The sequence below is a fragment of the Ochotona princeps genome, chromosome 9 (genome assembly GCF_030435755.1).
Source record: "Ochotona princeps isolate mOchPri1 chromosome 9, mOchPri1.hap1, whole genome shotgun sequence".
Taxonomy (NCBI): domain Eukaryota; kingdom Metazoa; phylum Chordata; class Mammalia; order Lagomorpha; family Ochotonidae; genus Ochotona; species Ochotona princeps.
Window position 1 is genome coordinate 48450545 of NC_080840.1, and position 18121 is coordinate 48468665.

The following is an 18121-nucleotide window of genomic DNA, read 5'->3' on the forward strand; positions in this document are numbered from 1 at the left end:
AATGTTAGTGTGCTGCAGTATTTGTGCTAAACGTCAGCACTTTGGGGCAGATGAGTTGCGTGGAGTTTACAGTGGTCAGATTCTGAGATCCCCCTGTATTCTGTAAGGGTCAATGATTCTATGAAAGGCAACCAGTTCCAAAACAATGCTGCTTAGCTTCCTGGCGGGTCATAATTGCAGTACACAGTTAAGAGTATAATTTGGGAGAGACTCAGAATTAGCAAATTTATGTCCCTTCTTAATTTTGAAGGAAGATTAACTCAGTAGAGAGATGACTTCCCAATACATGGCAGTTATGCCTGTGACAAAATACAGATGTTAGACTGTTTTCAGATCAGGCAGTCACTGCCTATATTCCTCAAAGTGCAAAACTTAAGCCTGTTTCAGTAACACTCCATAATCCAGTGTGATATGTAATCAGTGTGCCTTTTTCTTAAAGCTCTGGGTTATTCATATCTGGCCCCCAGAAAATAACAGCACTACTGATAAACATATAAGGGTAATTTTATTTTCATGACAAAATCGAGCTTAAAATACGGTGTTTGTTTTGGTGACAAAAAATTTGGAATCTAGGCATATGAGACATCTTTCCACAAATTCATGAAAAAATGTGTATTATAAAGCTATGCATGGATTTAAAGCTTCCTTTATAGAAAAGTTAGCATCTTTAATTCAATTTTTTTCAATAATTATTTGAGTACCCTTGTATGTTTATAGACTAGATCAAATTTTATTGGACTCTCATTTCCTGGAAGCAGAAGAGGCAGTTCCAAGGAGAAGCAGCAGGCACACTCTGCTCCAGGAATGTAAGGTTGTAAGAGTGGCTGCATCATCCCGTACCTGGGCTCATGTTTTGCATGGCCACCCTATAGCAAACAGGCTGGTTTGACCTAAAATCAAAATCCTAGACTTGTGTTTTCTCATTATCAATCACCTTCTCTCAGCTCTAACTCCTTTTTTCTGACTTCCCCTCCCATAAGCGTTTGAACATCTGATCTTTCTCTCCTAAAATCTTTTATAAGAAAGAGATTTAAAGCAAGATTCATGGCTTATTTTGCAGTGTAATTATGCTAACTGTATTTTCATGCATATTTGTACAAACTTCATGTAATCTTATCTTTTAAAAGGAATCTTTACAGGTGTAAGTAATTCTGATTCAAGTTCTATGTCTGCATAAAGTGTTTTGTTTTTCCTTTTGTTTTATTTTGTTTTTAGTAAATCAGGAGGAAAATGTCCTTTATTTCACCCTCTGTTCCATTTTTTTTTTCTGTCTGAAAACGTGTGAGTTATATAACATATCCTTTGCTGGATTCACCAGGCTGATGTGTGTCTGTGTCATGCGCGTGAATGTATTTTAGATGGTAAAGCTATACACAAGTGTGAATTATTCCTGTGAGAAATATTAGATGGCCTTTTGAGGGGGGCAAGATGGGCCCCCATATGGGGCCTTTTCTTGTCAGGTATCAAGGTCCAGGATAAATTCACAAAGTCCTATTATTCCCGTTTAGGAAAAACTTCTAAACTGGGTGAAGGGAGATGAATGAGGTCCAAGTTAGAGAGAAGAACAAGTACAATAATTAACTCACTGAGTGGGACCCTGATTTTACTCTCTCGCTTTCAAGACAAGATGATGCCTCTTGGCTTGAGGAGAGCTTAGGATTATTCTGGATACATTCATGACTGGATTGGGGGTACAGCTTTTTCAAGGGATTCTGTCTGATCAGGTCTTGGAGCGCCAGTAAAGGTACAGTTCCTCCTGTCAGGGGAAGACCTACTGATGTCAGGGAAGCCAGCAACCTCTCCCTCTAGGAGACAGATGAGTCCCCTGTGCACTCTTGGCTCTACTGGAGAGGCTCTCAAGGTTGCTGCAGACAATTCTGCTTTTGCTGTTCAGGAATCCCCTGGCCACTTGCACTCTATGAAGAAATTCATAACACATGTTGCTTCACTGATAACACTCACTACAACCTTTCTGCATTGCAAGAGTATCTCCAGGTGTCTAACCCCCCCCCCTTTTTTTAAAAGACCCTTCTTTTTTTTTCTAAGAAAGCTATAACTGATATAGGCAAAAGCTATGTGTGTTACTCTGCTTCAGTGCAGTGAATTGAAACAATTAACTTTATAAAGAGAAAAGATATATTAGCTCACAGTTTTTGAAAATTCAAAATCCAAGATGGAGTGACTCCATTGGTTTGGCCTCTGGTGAGGGCAACAAATATACCAGTGGTGGGAGAACCTATTGGAATAAGTGATTACATTTTCAACCAGATCCAAGGGGCAGACAGGATAGGGTGCCATAATCTCACCAGAAGGCATTATGTGTGTGCCCCCTAGTAGGTCCTACCTCTTAAACATTTATGGCATCTCTGGGTTCTCACACCCTGGGAATCAAGTTTTTAAATATGAATCTCGGGAGAACACTCAATATCCAAACTGTAGCATTATGGAACGAGATTTGCCTAAGATTTAGTTATCTCCAGTGTAGGTATCAGGCACCCTGAAGTTGGGTTGATCCTTCTGTGCTATCCCCAAATGAAATAAAGGTACTGGGACTTTGTATTCTCTGTTTCTTTGGTCACTGCATGCTGGTTTCCCAGGAAAACGGCTGTCAACTCTGGACAAGTATCTTTCTTTTTTTTTTTTTTTAATCTATTTTATTGTATTGTTGTTGACAATCTTTACATAGTTAATTACAGTTAAAGGAAAAAGAAGAAAAAAAAGAAAAAAAAGATTCAGGGGGATAGGGAAGTGGGTAATGCGATTATGTCAATATTGTTTCCATCATGTATCTGAGGTAAAGGGGGATATTGAGGGAGAAGTCCCACCCGGTTTCCCGAGATATGTGAGATATGTTTCCTGAGATATGTGCTCAAGTGGTGTTAATAGTTCTCCAGTTATGAATCACTGCCAGTTTCGCTCGATGAGGTCGTCCACTGATTGATATGGTCCATCATAAAGTCTCCGTTTGCCCCATATTTCGCTGCCAGCATATAGCTGAGATGAATGATTGTCCTGTTCTGTCTTCTGTCTTTTCTTGGTTAGAGTTCTGAGTCCAGCAGTTTGATTGGGGAGATCTCCAAAGATACTTTGAGGTATTCCCAGACTAGTTTCTTGCATGTTCTAGCAAGCACAGGGCCCGGCACAGTCCATCACCCCGATCAGCTGGTGGTTGCAATTGCTGGGTTGGTTCTGTTTTCGGTCCCGAGTTGCATTGGAACCAATGGGTGTTGCAGTCCAATCTGGTTCGGCCCTTACATCAACCAGTGGGAGCTGCAGCCTAGTCAGGGCGACCCACAATAACCCCCACCAGGCCCGCCCCCTACCCTGGTTTGCCAGTATGTGTAGAGGACAAGTATCTTTCTTCAATCTGATGTTCCAGAGGCAACTGTTACCTAAGAACTTTCTCCTGGTAGCCTCCAAGCACGTGGGCAATGCAACTATAACACACAAAACATGTGTGAAATATACTTTAATGTAAAAACAAAATATAAAATTTTCTTTTTTAAAGATTACGCATTTTCATTGGAAATTCAGAAACACAGAAAGAAAGAGGGAGAGAAAAAGATATTCCATCTGCTGGTTCATTCCCCAAGTGGCCTCAGTGGCAAGAGCTGAGCTGATCTGAAGCCAGGAGCTTCCACCGGGTCTCCCATGCAGGTGCAGCGTCCAAGGCTTTGGGCCATCCTCCACTACTTTCACACACTGCAAGCAGCAAGCTGAATGGGAAGTAGAACATCTTGGACATGAACTAAAGCCGTATGGAATCCCGGCCTGGCTACCATGCCGGGTTCAATATATAATTTTCTTTCTAACACAGTCCCAGTTAACTCCCAAAGTGAAGATAATGCCAGATTATATAGTTATGATAGACAACTGGGTGATAGGCTTGTGTTTGGGTCTACCAGCTGACCATGTGTTTCCAAAGGTAATTATACCACCTTTGCCAGCAATCACTCAAAAAATGGAGCAGAGCTTTGGCTCTGAACTTCATAGGATGAATTAATAATTTTTTAATTAATGCTTTTTAATAATAATTATCTAAATGATTACTATTTAAAAGATCAGATTTTTACATCAGGATTTATCCTTAATCAATGAAATGTTAATAGTATATGTACCATGTTTCTCTTTTCAAAATAACACTTGAAAAAAATCTCTTTTAAAACATTGTTTTAAATATCTTTTAAAATATTAAGTTGTTCCAGTCACATAAATACTTCATTAATGTTAGTTAAAAGGACTTCAGCTAAAATACTGATTTTGAGAATTTTTGAAAATCATTTCTTCCTATTCTGCCACCTAATCTTTGAATATGTTCAATAATGCCTAATAGTCATCATATCTGTTGATTACTTTTTAAATTTTAAACAAACTTAAAGTAATATTTATACCACCATTTAATTCAGTACAGCTTTATTTTCCAATACTGCTGAGGAATTCCAGCAAAATGAGCAACTCATTGAAGTCCCACTCTTGAGCTTTGCAATGTTTCCAAAATCAATTTTTGGAATTATTTTGTGTAAATCACTGCAGACCAACCAATACAGTCAGCACAAAGTGTTTATCAATGTTCAGCCAACCCAGATATTTAAAGAACTCACTTGGCTAGAGTGTTTCACTTAGAAAGAACTATACTCTGTCTTTTGGGCTGTTTACAAAATGCTTAATTCCTTTAAGAATGCAGACATTTGTTGTGGGTTTAGGTATTGATTATGCTTTTTCACACAGTTGAAGAGATTGAGAAAGTCTTCTATGTTTTACTCATCTTCATGTTCATTCTCTGACTAAACTGGCTGCTTTATCAGCTCATTAACTCTTCACTCGAGGTTCATTGCATTGCCTTTTTTTTCTTTCTTATTAAGGATGCTTTCATAATATTTCTATCACCTCTGATTCAGATTCTTCCAACAGTTTTGAACTAATTTTGTAAAAATATGGCAAGTTACTTTTCCACTCTATTTTAGAACAATTGATGATTTACCAACTGTTATTTCAGATGAACATTTGGGCAATGTTCAGGGACTTGGCCAATTGCAAACCATTAATCTACTTCATTTCTCTCTCTCTCTCTTTCTCACTCTCTCTCTCTCTCTCTCTCTCTCTCTCTCTCTCTCTTTCTCTCTCACTGAGAGGCAGAGAGATAGTTATCTGCCGTTTTATTCTTCGAATACCTAAAGTCTACAATGGCCAGGATTGAGCCAGGCTGAAATTGGGATCTGGGAACACAGTGTGGGTCTCCCACATGGATGACAGGAGTCTAATTTCTTGAGCCATCACCACTATCTTTCAGGTTCTACAACAGCAGAAAACTGGAGTCAGAAGCCAGAACCAGGTATTGAATCTAGACACTCTAATACAGGATGCAGCTGTCTTAACTGCAAAGTAAAATACCAACCCAGTGTATCTCTCTTGTATCTTTCCAGACCTTGTTCCATTCTATCTGGCTTCCCATTCATGTTCTACTTTCATTTTCAGTTTTCTAAAATATATGCTTATGTTCACTTGCTTTATGAGAATCCAGAGTCCATATTCATTGATAGCATTCAAACAGGCAGAGGTCAGGCATATCACTGGGCAATGTAATAATTCCTAACTATGTATACATTTGTCATGTTGTGATCAGAAATTTAGAAAAGCAGGTTGGGCAAATAAATTTAAAGTTAGTAGAGGTTTATATTAACCTTACAGTCCATATCTCAGACATACAGACATATTGACTGATGGCATGTTGACTTGACATACAATATGGGTCATGCGCTCTTTTAAGTAGGTTGAAAGCAAAGGGCAAAGACAGTTTGACTTACAGAATCTTAGATTCTAGGCTTACTTCTTTATGTGATATCCAGTTCACCAGAAGCTGGTTAGAAACCCAAACTCCAGGGGTTCCTAGAAGCTGCATCCTGACAATGCTCAAGGTGATTTGTCCACACATTAAAGTTTGCAAAGCCTCGTTCTCACACATGGTGTCACAAGATAACACTAGGACTGCACTGAAAGAAAATTACATTTTGAAATATCTTTTTGAAAAATGCTCTCATGTATAAATATCTCACTTTATTCTGAAATGAATTAAGGTCTCAAGGGAAATGAATTATGGCTATGCTGCTGCAGGGGACACAGCAAACAAATACAAAAAAATAAAATTGAATGAATACAGAAGACAGTGGCATTTGTATTTTGTCAAGGAAGATCTTTGCATTAAGTATGTCTTACTCCCCTGGAGCACTTCTACAAGTCACATCACCAGGTTCTAACTCCCAGTTTCTGTTTCTATAGATCTAGAACAGAATTTGAGAGTTTATTCTTCTCAAATATTTTCTGTTTTTACTCTTGCTGCTATTGCAAACAACATTTTGGCATGCGTGAGAGCTGAGCCCACTACCTGGGTTTTAGTTCTTCATTCTCCAGAACTCTGTTTATTGGTGAGATGTGATGTTATACCAGGGTCCACCAAATCAGCTTGTGGTGGAAATTACATAATGAATACCTATAAAGTACTGGACACAGCCAGTGTTCATGGGATGTTAGAATGTTATTGAAGACAGAAGAGACCAGCCCTTGCCTAAAGGCTACTATAACTCTAATACACTTGCCTAAGTGAAATCACTCTCCTATTCCACAAGTTTGGACTTCTGAAAATTAGCCCCTAAACTCCTCACTATCCCTAAATAAAGCAGGCCTGTATCTCTGCTCAGCTTAGATAGTGACTCAGGTCTGTAAATGTGTCAACTGCACATGCAATGGAAATGGAATTTCTTTCTGTTCACGTGGTGTCATCATTTAATTATTAGACAGCAGTGGGAGGATGAATCCACTCCTCCTACCTTGGCAATGGGGCTGGATAACTGATGAGGCTGAAACTCACCTCTTTTATCCTCTTTGACTCTTTTGAGCAGCTCCATTTGCAGCATTCTGTATTGATCCTTACACTTTCTATGCGTTAAGGAATACTTGATGGGAATAGATCAGAAGAAAAGGACATTAGTATTTCGTTAAGAGGGTTCTTAATTCATGTTTCCTAAACACTTTGGGTGTACTTGAAGAGTGCTTTGCCTCAAGGCAAAGTGTTTTAACTTCTTAGGAAACAGAGCTGTTATTTTGAATTTGTAATAGTGTGAGGTACTAGTATGGAAATATTAGGGGAATGAAATATCTCCTCGAATGACATACCTTATTAAGCATCAATTAAACTCATGACAGTGAAGGCTAGTTATACTTTGGTGATTGTGATGGCTGACTATACGACTCATTTAAAATACTTCCTATTAAGCAGGTCTGTCTGTGTTGTACTTTTGATGGATGGCATATTTTAGGATGGATTGTAGATTTTTCTGCTATAGCCATCTAGCCAATGACCTAATTTGTCTTCAAGGAACCATCACTAAGCTTTGTTTTCCAGCCAAGCACAAAGCAAAACAGGACAGGTCCTTGCCCCCAGAAGATCACAATTCAAAGCTGAGGCAGCTCCATAAATGATAATGGAAATACCCTTTAGAAAAGAAGTGCTTAGTAAAATCTCTGAGGAAGAATCCAATCCAGTCATGAGAGGAGTCAACAATGACTGCAGGACAAGCTTGACACAAAGAGTAAGGCCACACCTCTTATGGTTCCTAGGAGATGGGCAAAGATGCACAGCGAAGATACAGCACAATAAGGACAGAGCAAAATTAATTTCATATTCCTAGAGTGTACAAGCACTAGGCAAGGAACTTGTAAGACTGTGCACCATGTTAAAGAGAGTGTTCTCTCCCTGCAGCCACGAGCAGCCACTGAGCACAATAAAGCAAGATGGCGGCACAGGTCTCTATTTCCCATGAGATTCACGTGGTGACTGTGAGTAGAAAGGATTCAGAGACAGGGAACTCAGACAAACGAACTCAACGAGTCAAATAGGAAAAGATAAAAATCTAAAATAGGAGTAATAGAAAACATTTGATAAAGAGGTGAGACAGAAGTATTTGGGGACATGGTAAATAATGGAGAAAATGTCAAGGATAAAGCCAGGCACAAAGTGGAAGCCAAGAGTGAACGGTGATGCCAACCAATGAGATGTTGCAGACAGAAATAGGCAGATGTGAGAGACACTCATCAGGAAGCTGGAACTGGAAACAGAGTCAGGCCCTCAGGTGTCTCAAGCGTCCTTGTGACGGTCATGCTATGCACCAGCCTCATCTATTTAATTATTTACATTAAGTCTGAGCCACCAGAAGAACCCAAGTTAGAAACATAGATGTTGTGGTATTTGAAATCATGGAGAGGAAAGATCATTCAGGAGAAAATTAAGGAGTAAAAAGCAGAGACTGACATGTCATTGTTTCAGCTTCAGCTCAGGTCCAGCTTAGCCTTGGAGAAAAGGTAGTTCTAAATAGTTATGCAAATATTCTTATGTCCCTTACCTTGGCTTCTTTTTATTTAGCTACAGCCTGCTTTGAGTTATTTTCTTGTGGGTTGAAACCAAAGAACTTTAAATGTTTTTGCAAAAAGCAGTGTTTTCACATCGATGGTTTAGATAGACAAAATGAGTTGTGCAGAGGAAAGTTATCCAAGTTTTCTTTACAACAGAGAAATCTTCAAAATGCAAAATACCAGTGGAACATGAACAAAACAGGAAATTTGCAACAGTGAACATTACATGATATCTGCAGGACACAGGGTGCTCATTACCAATGATTGCTACCAAAAATTTAAAATATGATGATGATATCAGTAAATAAAAATAAAGAAGTACAAATTACACACCAGTTCTTTGGTAAGCATTTTATTTATTTATTTTTTAAGATTTATTTATTTTTATTACAAAGTCAGATACACAGAGGAGGAGAGACAGAGAGGAAGGTTTGCGTCCGATGATTCACTCCCCAAATGAGCGCAATGGGGCCGGTGCTGCGCCGATCCAAAGCGGGGAACCAGGAACCTCTTCCAGGTCTCCCACGTGGTTGCAGGGTCCCAAAGCCTTGGGCCGTCCTCGACTGCTTTCCCAGGCCACAAGCAGGGATCTGGATGGGAAGTGGAGCTGCTGGGAATAGAACCGGTGCCCATATGGGATCCCAGGGTGTTCAAGGTGAGGACTTTAGCTGCTAGGCCACACCACCGGGCCCGGTAAGCAAACATTTTAAAGCTGTGAGTGTTCTCTTTAAACCTCACAGTACTCTGTGAGTAGCTTTCCAAGTTTTCTAATCATTCCACTGCAAAATCATTTATGACTCAATAGTACTTCAATGTTTAGTTATTTGTTAATATATTAGCAAATGCCTACCTAATGTTTATTCTGTTTTCACTTATTTCAGTATTGTATACAACAGTGATATGAGTAACTTCTTAGCTAAAGTTTTGGCCACATGAATTACATTCTCAGGATAAACTTCCAGTGGTTCAATATCTCATAAAGAGCTCTCAGAAGAATGTTTATATTCATCAACAATGTATGAGAGTCTGCTTTCTGAATGAACACTAATACTGGTACCACACTGAAAATAAGGCTTGTTTGTAAAACTTTGTTTCAGTTTGCTTCGTTACTTCAACTACTTGTGAGGTTGAGGTGGAACAATTTGCCATGCGTGATTTTTTTTCCTGCATATTGCTTGCTAAGCTATTTCAGCCATATTAATTGGAATTTTAAAAGCTTATCTAAATCTAGGAGTGGGTGTGGCCTAGAAGGGAAATAGTGGACACCTCCCTCAGGACTACCACTCTCACTGGAGAGCACGAACACCAGGACAGGGGCAGGGGTGGCTGGACAGAAGGGCACCTGCCAGTAGGTGTGTGGGCTGGATAGTAGGTTGGTTGGGTTGAGCTGGGCTTCAATGCCCATTGACATGTGCAAGAGCTAAATGGAATGTGAGACAGACTGGACAAGCCTGTGGTGCATACTGGCAAGCATGGGAACCAGGGTGGGGGCAGAACTGGTGGGGGTTATGGGGAGTCGCCCCAACTAGGCTGCAGCTCCAAACGGTTTGCGTGAGGACCGAGTATGAAGTGGGCAGGATCGAGCTGGACTACAACACCCATTGGTACACTAGGAAGACAGGGCTGGAAACAGAACGAACCCAGCAATCGCAACGACCAGCATGTGCATAAGCTGATTGGTGTGACAGACGGTGTTGGACTCTGTACTAGCAAATTCGCGCAAGAATCGGGCCTGGGATCATTTCAGCTGAAGTTTCTTTGGAGATCCCTCCAACTGAACTGCTGATCTGGGAACCCCAACCATGAAGAGACTGTCAGCCAGTGGACTCTGAATAGGTTTCATTGTGATTGGAACTGAGAAATTGGCAGCAATCCAGAACTGATGAACTATCAAAGCTGCTTGAGCAGGACCCTCGGAGCGCGCCTCCGGTTGGGGATCTGGGATGGGTGGGAAGTTGGGTGGGGCTTTTCCCTTTGTTTCTCCCCTGACCACAGATACAGGGGAAAATGATAATATTAGTGTGGAAACAATGGTACTACCCACTTTCACCCTGTAGCCCTTGACCCTTTGTACCCTAATCAACTAAGTAAGATTATTTAAAAAATAATTTTTTAAAAAAGCTTATCTACTTTCTAGTTTATGAGTTTTGTTACTTTCAGTAATGAACTTTTTTTTCTCATATCACAAATATTTTGTCACAACTTGAATTTGCAGTGAATAGTGCTATTTTTGTTGTTCTTATTTAAAGAAGTCTTAAAAGTTTGCATGATCAGTTCTGTTCAACTATCTTTGCTAAGACTTAAAAAAAACTCTATTCCAAATATTATAATAAATCCATTAATATTTTCTTCTAAAGTCAGATTTTTTAAATTTAAATTTATCTGAGACCTATACATGAAAATATTAAGTGAAGAACATGAGTTATTTCACTAGGTGTTTATGGAATGCAGATTACTGGTAGTGTATCCTGAAATGCACTTTGGAAAGCAAGTAAATCAACCCAACAGAACTCTTAAGAGGAAGTGTGATGCCAAAGCTGGAGTTCATTGAATTTCCCTAAGAAATGTGAATCAGTCTTGGTAAAGCCTGATGTATTGTCAAAAGGTGGCTTTTCCTGCTTCAATAATAGATTAGATTTTAGTAATTTAAAAATGTTTAATGAAGAGTATTAAGAATGTGAAGAAAACAGAAAGATTAAACTAATGCCAGCTCAACTAAAAATTAGTTGAGACGAGTAATGCCTAAGACCCTTATTCGTAGCCTCATTAAGGATTTGGAAGAAATTCCCAATGATTTTTTTCCACTAGCTAAATGAGGTTTTAATTAAGATGTGCTTGTAAAGACAAGAGACTAGAGCAGTGTGAAAGTAGATTCTAACTAACACTTCGAAGAGGAAAGTCAAATCTGAAGAATTCATGCAAGAGAAGAACTGGCTGGGAGGCTATGAACAAAATGACATCTTGAAAGATTCAATTTGATTATTTTTATTTTTATTTTTAAATTAACATTAAATTAAACTTTTATTAAATTAAATTTGTTTATCTGTTTTTGGATTTTTCATTGTTAAGTTGTTGAAATACAATTAATTTTGTTTGCTAATACTATATAACACGACTGCTGAATTCATTTCTACTTCTAAAGGCTTTTGAAAATCAGTCTTTAATACTCTGTATATTAGAGTATGCCAATTGAAAAGAAAAGCAGTATTACCTTTTTCTCAAACTGAATGCCTGCCTGATATTTATTTATTTTTCTGTTTTGAATGCCCTGATTAAAAACTCCTAGTACTATATTGAGTAGAACGACACCATTGAGAACAGATATCCCTGTGTTGCTTCTGATCTGAAATAAAAAGTATTTAATCCTTTTTGGTGGAGTGAGAGATTAGATATTTTTTAATAGTTGTCCTATGTATGGTTAATGAAATTTTCTTCTAATTTAATGTTGTTTCATTGATAGTATCCTCTTATTTTAGAAATTCTTCAGAAAATCTTTATTTCTATTTTAAAAATATTTCTAATTGGATAAAGTTCTCAAGTCTGTAGTCTGTGATAGGAGCCGTGTTGGATCGATTTAATTTTCTGGCTTTATGTCTTAATTTCTCTCTGCACCAGCTTTCCTGGCTATATCTCCAAAATGTTCAGTTCCAGCTGTAATAAAGTGCACTCAGTTCCCGAGATTCCATTGTAGTGTCTCTTAAACACCTTCTACTTTATCCATATTTCTCTCCTGATGTAAGTTCAAGACAGAGTTCAAGAATGTGTCAATGACCTACATTCAGTTTGGCTTTCTTGCATATTTTTATAACATGGTGCACATAGTTAGAACTCACATGCTCCCCAGGTTTCTTCATTTACAAATAGGATACATATGTAAGAGTAAAGGGACATCTCTGACGTCTTTCATTAATAGGGACTAGAATTCACTCAGTAAGTGTGCAGTCGTGTTTGTATGCATGCTGAAATTTGTGCTGCTTTTTTGTATTGGATTACATACAAGTTAATAAAAGACATACACTTCTAAAATTTCTAGCAGCTATAAAAAGGTGAGAAACCCTAAAGGCAAATGGATTTTTCATTCTAGGGCTTACAGAATATAAGTTGGGAAATAAAAATGATTGGCAAATGAAAAGATATGTCAAGCAAAATGCATAAATTGATGGAAGCTAGGGTTTCCATAGAACTTGTCTCGATAGCTAGAAATGACAGCCTTTCTCTATAACATATCTTCCTATGGATTCTTATTTCCTATACCTCCCTGACTCCTCATCTCTACAGCCTCCAACACCAATTATTATACATTTTATCCAACTCAAAATACATTGTAGAACATATTTAAGTTAGCAACCATACAAAATACAAAATTCATACACAAAATAAGAGTTACAAACCGTATTCACAATCCAACAATTTGCCAAGTGGATTAACACTCAACAACATTCAATGAGATATTTAAAACAGTTAATAAAATATTAAGGCAAACAGTGGGTAGAGAAACTCATTAATTAACAGTTAATGAACGTATGTAAGCAGCATGTCGGGTACCATGCAGATGGTAAGTATATGATATTGAACAATTTAGAATCCTTGTGCTCAAGGAATGTGTATTCTGCCAAGGAACTACTGCAAATTGACATATAAATTATTATTCATTCAGCAAATATTCATTAAAAACTATCAGAAATACTATCCAAGAGTGCCCAGAATACAGCAATGAATAAATATCTCTAATTCTCTCCTGAGAAAAGGCACACATTACAGCAGAATGAGATATGAAATAAATCATAAAGGTTTAGGATGATAAGTACCTTGGAAAAAAGAGATTAAAGTGATTGAGACTCATGTAGCAAGAATGAGAGTGGTTTGCAATTCATAATGTGTTTATTGTGGTTGGTGTTCATGAGATGATGATACTAGAGATGAGATTTGAGGGAAGTAAAGTTGTTGGCAATGAGCCTATTGAGTGGCAAATGCTCTGGGCAGATGGGCTAGTAAAACAATGCCCAGAGAATACAGTAGTCCTGGTTCTGAAGTCAAGAGACTGGGAGTAATGGTGAGGAATGGGTTAGAGAAGCTGAAGTGCCCCATTGGTGTATAAACTTTGGAGATCATTAGAGGGTATTTAACACAAGAGTGGCATAATCAAATTTGTTCTTTAAACAAATTATATATCCGACTTATTTTAATGGAATCCAGTTGCATCCATTTTGTTGCAAAAGACAGGATTTTATTCATTTTTAGGGCTGAGTAGCAATCCATAATGCATATATACTATATTTTCTTTAATTGTCTGTTGATGGATACTGGGGTTAATTTTGTATCTTAGCTATTGTGAGTTGAGCCACAATAAAGATTGTTATACAAATAACTCTTATTTGCTGATTTCATTTTCATTTCAGTAGATGGCCAGCAGAAGGGTTGGCTGGGTCATATGGCAAATTTATTTTCAGATCTCAGAGGAATCTATTTGTTGTCTTTTATAATAGTAGTACTAGTTTACATTCCCACCAACACTGCATAGGGTTTGTTTTTCCCACATCCTAATATTTATTGCTTATTTTAAAATTTCCAGATGATGGCCATTCTATCTGGGGTAAGGTGAAACCTCATTGTGATTTTTGTGTGCATTTCCCTGATGGCTAGTGAACCTGAACATTTTTTTCATGTGTCTGTTCACTTTTTACGGCTCATCATTTGAAATTTCCCTGTTCATGTTTTTTTTTTACCCATTTGTTAATTAGATTCTTTCTTTAGTTGTTGTTGAGGTTTTTTAGTTCTTTAGAGCCCCTGAGATGACCTCCAACCTTATGGGAAAGGAGACTCAATGTCAAGGTGAATCTCTAGTCCAGACAAAAACACTGGGATAAACAACCATGGCTCCTGCCATGATTGGCAGAATCCAGATTGCACTGAGTGAGGACTGGCTACTCAGACTGAACTGGTTTCTGCTCAACACAGGTTAAAATCAACAGCACACTGCCTGGTATTTTGAATGTTACCAAGAACATTCAAACCAGCAAGGGGCTATGCCAACTTAAATTTACTCCTTGAACTAACATTTATTCAACTTCTACCAATAAATCATTGCGGTAGATTGGAAAAATGAAAATACAGAGTCTTTATGCTCAAAGAACTTACAATCCAGGAATCTAACAGAAAAGTAAACAGATTCTTAGTAGTGAATACATGCACCAATGGATTTGAAAATATTTCTGTGTTAATTGCTATACTAGTCTTGATTACAGTTCTGAGTCCTTAGATTCACGCAGTCATTCATCCATTTGGTGATGTAAAAACAAACACTTCGACCTGTTTTTCTTGAAGCAATAGTCACTCCCTCGATTTCTGCAGAAAACAGATGCTAAAAATTTAAGTCTAAGCATCCATAGTTTGCCTTTAATCATCCTCTTACATATAGTGATGTTCCATGTAAAAATAATCTGGTTCTACTCCTAACTCAGTTCCTCAAGGACATTTCCTCAAGATGTCTTATTTCAGTGTATGGAGAAGTGCTGCTACTGTGCTTGCTGTTTCCCCACACAGGACATGTGTAGTTTGAAATCAAGTTTAACAAATCCACCAACATTTTTTTGTGTGTGTTTCAACAAGGATGCTCTCAAAAGGCATGGACATACTCTTTTTTGCTAGTGCATGGCAGAATGGAAGACCATGGGTGCTTGTATATTTGCTGGCACCATCTTGATTCATGCTGCACAAGTAAAAATACATTTAAAAGTCAAATAGAATCTTAACATTATTATAAAAATTATATTGACCTTGTATTTACCTTAAAAGCACCTCTAGACTTTCTAAGAGACAGTGGACCACAAATCCAGAATTTATGCTGCAGACAAGTCTTTTGTGTATTATTAAATCCTTGGATGATATATATAAATATTTTAAGATTCTTAACAATATTAACAGACTACCATGCAGACCAAGTCCACAAAAGTAATTTACATTTCCCTCTATAATGTGCAGGAGTCTATTTTATCAAGTATATACTCTAGAGAATGAAAATTCTTGACTGTCTTACTTAAAAGATAAGGAGTTCAAATTGTAATGAATGTTTCTGTTGTGTCTAAGTAGTAGGGAGGAATTTCTTTTCAATTTCCATTACTTCTCTCAACTGATATCAGAACCATTCAATACACGGTTCATAGAAAATCAAACCAGCTTCCAAAAACAATTTCTGACACAATAAATCCATGAACGTAGAGAATAAAAGAAGTAACAATAACGATAAATGGATGAACCTCCTCTGAATGGATTTGCACCTCCTCTGTGCTCCCAGAAAATCTTTTCCTGATTGACTATGTAGAGATTAGCAATCAGTTGTCTTTAAACTCATTTAATCTAAAATGTGATTTTAGGCCTAGGTTTATTGTACTAAAATTGCAAAGCAAAAATATTTACTCTATAATCATAGGTGTAAAAGAGAACACATAATAGTTCTTGATTAATTCACATGATTCCAGGAAGTTTTACATAAAACACTTTCTATATACAATTGTCTTAATTTAAAATTTTCTGTGAGGCATGATTTCATAGTTTTAAGGATTTTGCAGTATATTGAACCTCATCGTAATTAGTTTCAAATATAATAGAATTAGATTTATCATGGACCAGGAACCCAGACATTTAGCTGCCTAAGGGTTTGTCTCACAATATAGATTCCACAAAGAGGAGTTCCTCAAAGGCTGAGTGGTTAGGAAAAGCATCTGATTGTTGCCCAGCTTTTGAGATCCAGTATTGTGTCCAAAACATGTATAGACAGATCCGGTAGATACTTATGCCCCTTGTCAAACTGTGTTCATCTAGCATTTTCCCTATTCTAGAAAAGAATGTGCTCAAGAAAAAAAAAAGTTCTTTCTTCAAAGTGAGGTAGATGTCCTTAAAAAGTACAAATATCAATATTTTCAATGTATGTAACTGTGCCTATGGGACTACCAATTGTATAAATGTAACCTTGTTTTTAAAAAGTAACCTTGTGACTGGGATTTCCCAAAACAACAAATCAATAAATGCTAGTAGTTTAAACAACTAAAAAGCATCATTTTCGTATTTACAGAAGGGAAATTCAAAAGTGGAATAAAATCTCTGTCAAATATTCCATTGCTGTTGATGAAGAATATTGTTTAATAATTTTTTCCTTTTTAATTTGAGAATCATACAGAGTTCCTATCCACTGGTTCCCTCCACAAATGTCTGCTGTATCAGGAGCTGGACTGCATGCCAGCAGAAGCTGAAACAGCATCCAGAAACTCAAATCAGAGTTCCAGCACAGGTACTAGAAACTCAAATGCCTGAGCCACCACTGCTGTCTCTCAGGGTCTGTATTAATGGGTCAGGAGCTGGATCCAAAGCCAGGCATCAAATCCAGACACTCCAATCCTGATGTCTCTACTCCAAGGCCAAATGCCCAAGTTCATGAGATTTAAGACAGTTAGTAGAGGTAACGCTGATCTCATTTAGTACCAGTCCCATTGATCATCAAAGAAATTACATTTCTAATAAACAAATCTTCTGACAGTTAAACTAGTCTTTTAAATAATGCATATTGGAGCTCTTGAACAAATACTAAAATCGTGAGAGCTAGTTTTTACTCAGAATTCCAGGGATCTCAATAAATATTTTATGTGGAGCTGAAAAGAGTGATGATTGAGCAAATCAGGGTCAAGCCAGAGCCTGTTGTTCACCAGCCTGAATATTTTAAAGTGTGATGTTGGTGTCTAATGGAGAGTTTACTTGAAGTTATCCATTCACTGAATGAATATTTGTTATATATTTTTCAATTGCAAGGATTTTGTGTTTAAAATACCACCAGTCATGGACCTTACACTTGCATTTATTTATTCACAACAGATACTTGTTGTATCTTAATGTGGGTCAGATGTGGTTGTAGGCACTGAGAATAAATGAAGAGAGCAGTATGGACAGGGTCCCTGTGTTTTGAAGCTGTGGTTTATTGAAGAGCAAGACACGAGGGACATTACAAAGTAAGCAAAAAGCAAATGAACACAACCATTTTTGGTAGTGACTAGTGCTGTCAAAAACTTTTACAAAAGATGTGAACATGTGGTATAGTTCCACATTAGAGTGTGTTCAAGTTCCACTCCTGATTACAGCTTGCTGCCAACATGCACTCTGGCTACGCAAGTGGATCCTGCCCTCCTGCCACCCATGTGGGTGATGCAAAAGGAATTCCTGGCTGCCAGACCTAATCCTGACCCACTCCCAACTACTGTAGGCATTTAGTAGTAAACCAGCAGATGGAAGATTCTGTCTCTCTTTCTTTCTTTCTGCCTTTGGTGTAAATAATACATTTTCAGAATTCATCTCAAAATGTAAAATTTGAGCATAATCCTAAGTGATACAGAGAAAAATATATCAAAGATTCGGTGTAGCAAAATTCAGGTAAAGAAACAGCAAGTGCAAAAATGTTTAGAAAAAGAGAGCCAAAAAAAGATCCAACTGGAAAAAGCTTCTTCCTTCCCCAAGTTTCTCGCCTTGCCTCACCTCCCCTCCCCTGGTTTTGCTCCACTTAATGTTAGAAACAGACCCACTTTTATTTTCCAAACCTGGAAACCATTTCGTCAGGCTAGGAAATTAGGTTTTATGTACTTCCCACGTGTTATAAACTTGGTTTCATTTTTGTTATCTACACAATTTTACATTTTATGTGGAAGTATTTGTAAATGAAACCATTTTATAA

At 37.6% G+C, this 18121-nt stretch overlaps 1 protein-coding gene across 1 annotated transcript in view; it reads left to right on the top strand.

Moving 5' to 3' along the window:
- The window catches only part of CLVS1 (clavesin 1), a 141887-nt gene that overhangs the window by 63971 nt on the left and 59795 nt on the right, over positions 1-18121 (top strand). The gene's annotated exons all lie outside the window — the stretch shown is intronic.